A 6,359-nucleotide genomic window follows, 5' to 3' on the forward strand; every position below is an offset into this window, starting at 1 on the left:
GAGAGAGAGAGAGAGAGAGAGAGAGAGAGAGAGAGAGAGAATGCACTCCAGGTGGCAAACAGCTCAGTTGAATCCATACTTCCTCTCCTCAGAAACAAAGTAGTTCGACCCTATTTACAGAAAGAGGGGAGGGGTGATCATCAATTACATGAAAGGATCCTGTGGGAGTGATGGTGAGCAGCTGTCCTCTGCTTCTATTAAGAATAGGACAAAAATGGGTAGACTTCAGTTGAAATAAGAATCATTCAGCTTAGAAATTAGCAAAGCCTTTTTTACTTCAAGTGTTATAGAATTTGCTTCTCTGGAAATACCTTTTTATTCTGTACTCATGCAATTTGTTCAGGGACAAAAGGGTAACCTAGCCCAAGATAACCTCTTAAGATGCCCTTGCTCCCTAGAATTCTCTAAGTATTGAAGCATTTCACAGAATCAAAAAATCTAAGAATCAAAAGGAAGCTCAGAGGTCATCTAGATTGGGGGGGGGTGTGGTGGTGGTTAATGCATACACACTCACACACACAATATCATGGACCTGTTTGACAGTCTAGCGAAGCCTTTGGGCCCCTTCTCAGAAGAATATTTTGAATATGTTAAATAAAATACATAGGGAAATAATTATATTGAAATACAGTTATCAAAATATTTTTTAAAAGCCAGTTCATGAACCCGAGGTTAAGCACCCCTAATCTAGAACAAGGCTATCTAAACAATAATCACCTCTAAAACATAGCTAAAAATTAGATGCTCAGTGAATAGGCAATGACTAAATACCTTTGGGAAAATAAATGTATTGGGATATTACTGTTACTGTAAGAAGTTGCAAATATTAGGAATACAGAGAAGTATGGAAAAAATTAAGCAAAATTATGCAAATTGAAATAAACAGAGTCAAAAAATATATACACAATGGTAGTAACATAAATGGAAAGAACAACCACAAAACAATAAAAAATAAATGTCACAAAATTTAGAAAGAACAAATATCCCGAAAGAAAAGATAGGAGAAGACATCATACTCCTTTGCAGTAGTGATGGCTTCATGGGTATGAATCCTTGCATATAATATGGAGGGGGGTGAGGTTTTTGTATGTACTGATAAATTTCATGCATTTTTTCCCTCTAGCTTTTTATTTCTTTTAACAAATTCTTAGGAGCTCTTTGGAAAGAGAGGGTTAGAGAGTGTAGAGGGAAATCTAAATATAAAACAAAAGATATTTTAAAATTTTCTTTTTGAAAACAAAACTGACAAATATAGTCTTTGCTAGAAGACCTCAAGACAAGGAAAACTCATCAGCTTCCACAAAATGCTGCTACTTCTGCCTTCTGGAGTCAAAGGCAAATTGCAACTCTCTTCCACATTTTAGCCTTTCAAACACTTTAACACAGCTGTCATGTCTCACTGCCATTACTCCCAGCATTTCTTCTCCTGACTAAATAACCCAAGCTCCTTCAACTCATCCCCATGTGACATGAACTAAAGACCTTTTGCCATACTGATTATCCTCCCCTGGATATTCTCCAGATTATCAATCATTATTATCATCATTGTTGTCAACAATAAGCATTATTAAGTGTTTATCATGTACTGAGCATATGCTAAGTACAGGGGATATAAAAAAAAGACACAAAATACATTCCCTGCCCTCAAAGAGCTCACAGTCTGCCTGGGAGAGACAGGAAAACTATATACATTTTACACATACACACACACACACACACACACACACAAGATATGTGTTTATGTTGTTGTTGAGTCATTTTTCAGTAGTGTCCAACTCTTCATGACCCCATTTGGGATTTTCTTGGCAGAGATACTGGAATAGTTTGCCATTTCCTTCTCCAGCTTATTCTACAGATGAGGAAACTGAGGCAAACAGGGTTAAGTGACTCGTTTAGGTTCACATAGCTAGTGTTTGAGAAAAAAATTGAACTCAGGTTTTCCTGAGTCTCTCTGTCTCTGTCTCTGTCTCTGTCTCTCTGTCTCTGTCTCTCTGTCTCTGTCTCTGTCTCTGTCTCTCTCTGTCTCTGTCTCTGTCTCTCTCTGTCTCTGTCTCTCTCTCTCTCTCTGTCTCTCTCTGTCTCTCTCTCTCTCTCTGTCTCTCTCTCTCTCACATACACACACACACTCACACAATATAAATGGAAGATAATATTAAAATAGAACCAGGAAAAGCCTCTCACACAAGAAAGAATTTGAGATGTCTCCAAGGAAGTCAGGGAAGTCAAATGTATACAGAAGCAGAGGTGGGAGGAGAAAGCATTCCAGGCATGAAGGAGAGCCAGTGAAAAGGCATGGAGCTGGAAGATGGATCATTGTGTGAGAGGAATAGAAAAAGGTAGATATTGTTGAATCACAGAGTACTCAGTAGGCACCCCAAACTAAACACAATATTTCTGATGTGTCAAGATGAGGACTGAGTACAGAGCAACTGTCACCTCCCTAATCCAAGGTGCAACAGCATGAGCTTATTTAGATGCCATCTCCACTAATTATATTCCGCTTTTAAGCCACTAAAATAAATAGCAGAAAACTGCTATCTAGAATTGCTCCCCTGCCCCATGTTTTAAGTTATTTCTTTGTGAGAAGAATTATTCAGAACCAATTTCATAAGCTATACAAGGAAGAAGCAAACCCTGTCAGAAACATCTGAATTTCTGCCAGGAACTGTTTATAATGATGATTCCCACTGATGTAGCACATTTACAATGTGCTTCAATGTGACAAATACAATGTGCTTTTCTCACAATTCTATCAGGAAAGTAGTGTGGGTAACATTATATACACTCTACAGCTGTGTAAACTGAGGTTCAGAGACATGAACCATTTGGCCATGGTTACACAGTTAACAAGTGTGGGAATATGTATTGGAACCCAGGTCTCCTAACTTGGATTCCAGTCCTCTTTCCATGGAACCCCACTATTTCTAAAGACAACAAACTTAGGAACGATGAGGTTAAGTTCCAACTTTTATGATTTCTTCATCTTCAACTCTTTGCTCTGATAACATTCTTCTCTCTTCAAAGCACGCACAATTTCACCAATGTTGATACTCACTCCAACAGCCAGTACACAACTTCTCATTCTGTGTATTTCTTGTCCGAGCTCCATCATAGATTTTCCAGTCATTATCCAATCACTTATTCTGAATTGCTAGTGTTTGGTCTTTGTATTTTTTTTTCATTTTGTGGATACAATTTTTAAAAATCTCAAGCTATTCATCTGTAAGTCTGTCCCTTAATACATGACTGGACCACACCATTGTATGATTCTATATTTCCCAGATGGTACATATTGTAAGTCACCATTGGTGATATGCTTCAGAGTACTTGTGACTACTTACTCCCTTATTTCCATTGTCTATTTCAATTTTGATTCCTCAGAGTTTGGTGAGATTCCATGATTTACAGTTACATATTATAACATGGAGAACACAACTATTAAAAATAGGGTTTTGTTTTTGGAGAACACCTGGGGATCTCTAAAAGTACAGCAAAGTTTCCCAAATGTAATCCCATCCACTATTTTCTTGCTTATCAATTCTGGGTCTAGCATATTAAATATCTATAGTGCTTTTCCTAGAATCACTAACTCAATGGGCTACCCTTCCAAGTGCACATGATGGAATGGACAATTGGTGGTCTTTATCCATTTTGTTTTTCTTGCATTTGTTGTTAAATTCATCTCTTCTGAGTGGTTGTGGATCTCACTATGGAGAGAGGTACAGAGGCATTCTGAGACTTGCTGCAATAATCATAATGCAATCCGCAAGTAAGAACATCTGGAGCAGTCCCTCACCATCTAAAGGAATATCCATCCCATTTGGATCCCATGAAACACATTCTCCATAGCAATGTCAAGCATCCTGGCAGGCAGACCCTTTAATACTCACTAGGCTAGTACAGTGCCTAGAATTGTAGGTGCTTAATAATATTGATTAATGGATGATACTTATGGTAGCATTGTTGATAAAAATATCCCTATGGCTTCATTTCTCAAAGAATTAAATATGATCTTAATATGTACATGGCAGGTATCTTTTTTTTGGAAGTGAGCATTTAAGTCTACTAAGTCAAATGTATGTATGTGTGTTTTTTAAAAGAATAACCAACAAACTTCTAAAAATTAAAATACCAACATTTTTCAAAACACCCATCAAAATCTGTCTTTTTCAAAAATGAAACACCAAAAAGGAATTTTAAAACACCCAACAAAATCTTTTTAAAAGTAAAACACCAAAAAATTTTAAAATACTCAAAAAATAATAAATTTATGATGGTCTTATATTCTCTACATCTTTCAAGTAATTGAATGGTAGAAAAGATATGGTCTGTTGGAAATTACTTATGAAATCTTAACTGTTCCTTTCTCATATTTTCCTTAATATATATGTAGGTCATTCCTGTAAAGATTTTCTAAAGGTGAGAAAATCTTGTGGAAATAAATGATGTAAACTAAAAATAAACATAAAATTTAATTAAAAAATAAATATAAAACATTGAAGTGAAATAATCACAAGATTTTTTAGTAGAATGCTAGTCTCTTACATTAAGAATTGCATTCTTAATACTTGACCACATAGGTATTTCTAACCATTCTTTTGTATTAAAATTGATGACTTTGCTTGGGAGCTATGCTTTCATTCTTCATAGAATTCCTCCCTCTCACCATTCTCCTTAACATATTTTGGTGTAGAATCACTGTGATTATCTTCTTGATGTTATTTTTTTTTATTTATTCTTGCTTTGAATACAGTAATGTGAAATAACCATGCAGCATAAAATTCTGTTTCTTATTGCCGATAGGTCTATAATTAAAACAATTCCACTAACTTTATTTGTCTTTCCAAAAAGCATCTATGGGTCATTCTTTCCTTTAACTGAGGCTTCATTTTGTCTTCTGGTTTACTTTATCAGCATAATGTCAATATTATTATTTCCCCATTGGACACTTGTCAATAATCTTGTGTTTAGAAACCTAGAATGCCAATGATTCAATTAATATATATGTATGTATGTATGTATGTATGTATTTGTATATGTATATATATATTAAAACAGTTATTATTAGCCTCTTCTGCAATCCCTGAATAATTACTGATCCATATAGTATTTTAAGTTTTATAAAACATCTTAATATAACAATTAGCAAACATTTATTAAGTATCTATTACTTGTCAGGTACTGTAATAGGTACTGAGGAATGTTTTAAAAAATAGTACCTCCTCTCAAGCAACTTAGAATCCAGTTGGAAGAGAAAACATGTACATATATGCTTATATAATACATATATACATCCATATGTACACATACATATATATACTTACATGCATATATTAAATATTCTTTATATAGAAATCCATGTGTTATAATTATACATGAGATATAATCATATATAATATGCTGTTATGTATCAATGTACATGGTCATAAAATTTATAGATATAATTGGATTTTATGTATGTGCAAATATACAGATATATGTATGTATATAAGTCTGTGTATGTACATACACACAAAATATATAAAGCAATATGGTAGGCCAGGGAAAAGGAAAAAAAATACAAGGAGATGAGAGGAACAGGAAAATATTTTTGTTATCCAATTTGCTCCTCTCAATAATCATATATAAGAGTCTCTATAAAAAAAATATCATCCCTATATTGCAATTGGGGAAACTGAGGTTTATAGATGTTAACTGACTCAAAGCTGGGAAGTGTCACAAGTGGAGTTTGAATTTAAGTCTTTCCATATACCATGCTGTCTTTCTAGCTTTCCCTAAATCATGTCAACTGTGGATTTGGTAACTTTCAAGATGCATATATATTTTTTTTAAATAAGATCATTACTGATGAAAATGTTATCTGAAACTAATTTGGAATGGAATAATGAAGGATGTTTAAGAACAAAATATCAGGCAGGTAAATGAACTCAAAGCCATACTCATTAGTTACTAAGACCTTTTCCAGTTATAACAATCTATGATTATATGAAAGCCTCTATGTGTTGTGTGTGTGTGTGAGAGAGAGAGAGAGAGAGAGAGAGAGAGAGACAGAGAGAGAGAGAGAGAGAGAGAGAGAGAGAGAGAGAGAGAGAGAGAGAGAGAGAGAGAGAGAGAGAGAGAGAGAGAGAGAGAGAGAGAGAGAGAGAGAGAGAGAGAGAGAGAGAGAGAGAGAGAGAGAGAGACAGAGAGAGACAGAGAGAGACAGAGAGAGACAGAGAGAGACAGAGAGACAGAGAGACAGACAAAGAGACAGAGACAGAGATCAGAAAAAAAATGACAGAGGGTTAGCCATTTGGGGCATTTTAAACACCGTAAAATAACTGTAGAAATGCATTACTTAAAAGGAATGCTCAGCTGAT

This window comes from Petaurus breviceps, unplaced genomic scaffold, assembly GCF_028583685.1.
Source record: "Petaurus breviceps papuanus isolate PSGF00001 unplaced genomic scaffold, PetGlider_PUasm1.0 126, whole genome shotgun sequence".
Taxonomy (NCBI): Eukaryota; Metazoa; Chordata; class Mammalia; order Diprotodontia; family Petauridae; genus Petaurus; species Petaurus breviceps.